Below are 1281 nucleotides of genomic sequence, written 5' to 3' on the forward strand. Positions count from 1 at the left end.
TGTGGTCATAGTGATGTTGAATTTCAAAGAGGAAAAAAACAATGGATTTTGGCAAACAAACACTGAAGAGATAATCTTTTCAATTATTTGCAGATGATTTTGAAAGTTTTTGTTAAAACAACTTTGACAAAACAGAAACATGGCCATCAGTTTGAAGGTAAAGAATCAGATTTTGCTGTTTGTGTTTTATTTTGAACACATTTAATAAATGAGGACATTTCTGCTCCGTGAGAGCAAAGCTCAAAAGTGGCCATGTGACGAGGAGAGCTAGCAGTCAAATCAGGCCGCACACAAGCACGTGTCTGTGTGACTAGGTCCACATTCCCTGGGGAGAATCTGTGTGTAGGTCTTTTTTTAAAAAATAGTTTCTATTAAGTACTTTTTTTAAAAAAATATATTTTATTGATTCTTCACAGGGAGGAAGAGAGAGGGATAGAGAGCTAGAAACATCAATGAGAGAGAAACATCGATCAGCTGCCCCCTGAACACCCCCTACTGGGGATGTGCCCGCAACCAAGGCACATGCCCCAGACCGGAATTGAACCTGGGACCCCTCAGTCCACAGGCCGATGCTCCATCCACTGAGCCAAACCGGTCAGGGCTGTGTGTAGGTCTTTAACAAACATTCATTCACACACATTTCCCCTTTCGAGTCTCTTTCAGAACCACTGTCTAGTAATCAGTGATGGCGAACCTTTTGAGCTCGGCATGTCAGCATTTTGAAAAACCCTAACTTAACTCTGGTGCCATGTCACACATAGAAATTTTTTGATATTTGCAACCATAGTAAAACAAAGATTTATATTTTTGATGTTTATTTTATATATTTAAATGCCATTTAACAAAGAAAAATCAACCAAAAAAATGAGTTCGCGTGTCACCCCTGACACACGTGTCATAGGTTCGCCATCACTGGTCTAGTTAGTTCTGGAAAATAGATTCCAGTATTGCTCCAGCCATTGGCTATAAGGTCGATCTTATCCTATTCTAATATTAATTGATGCTTTTTTTTTTTTTAGCTTTTCTTCTTACACAAAGTATTGCTCAGTGAACACACAGGGTTTTAACATGCCATATTCCATGTTTGAAGAATATTTTATGCCATCCATATGACTGTCCTTTAGCCACTATGAACTTAAATTCAAACTTTTAGCGCTTTTAGACATAAAGGGTGTCCCAAAATTCACGCAAGAAGTAATTTTGATAGAAAACACAGGTTTGTAATTAAAAATTGTAAATTTTTATTGATTCATAAAGTATATGAATTTCGATGAGGCTCAT

This window comes from Myotis brandtii, unplaced genomic scaffold (assembly GCF_000412655.1).
Source record: "Myotis brandtii unplaced genomic scaffold, ASM41265v1 scaffold2803, whole genome shotgun sequence".
In the NCBI taxonomy this organism is placed as follows: Eukaryota; Metazoa; Chordata; class Mammalia; order Chiroptera; family Vespertilionidae; genus Myotis; species Myotis brandtii.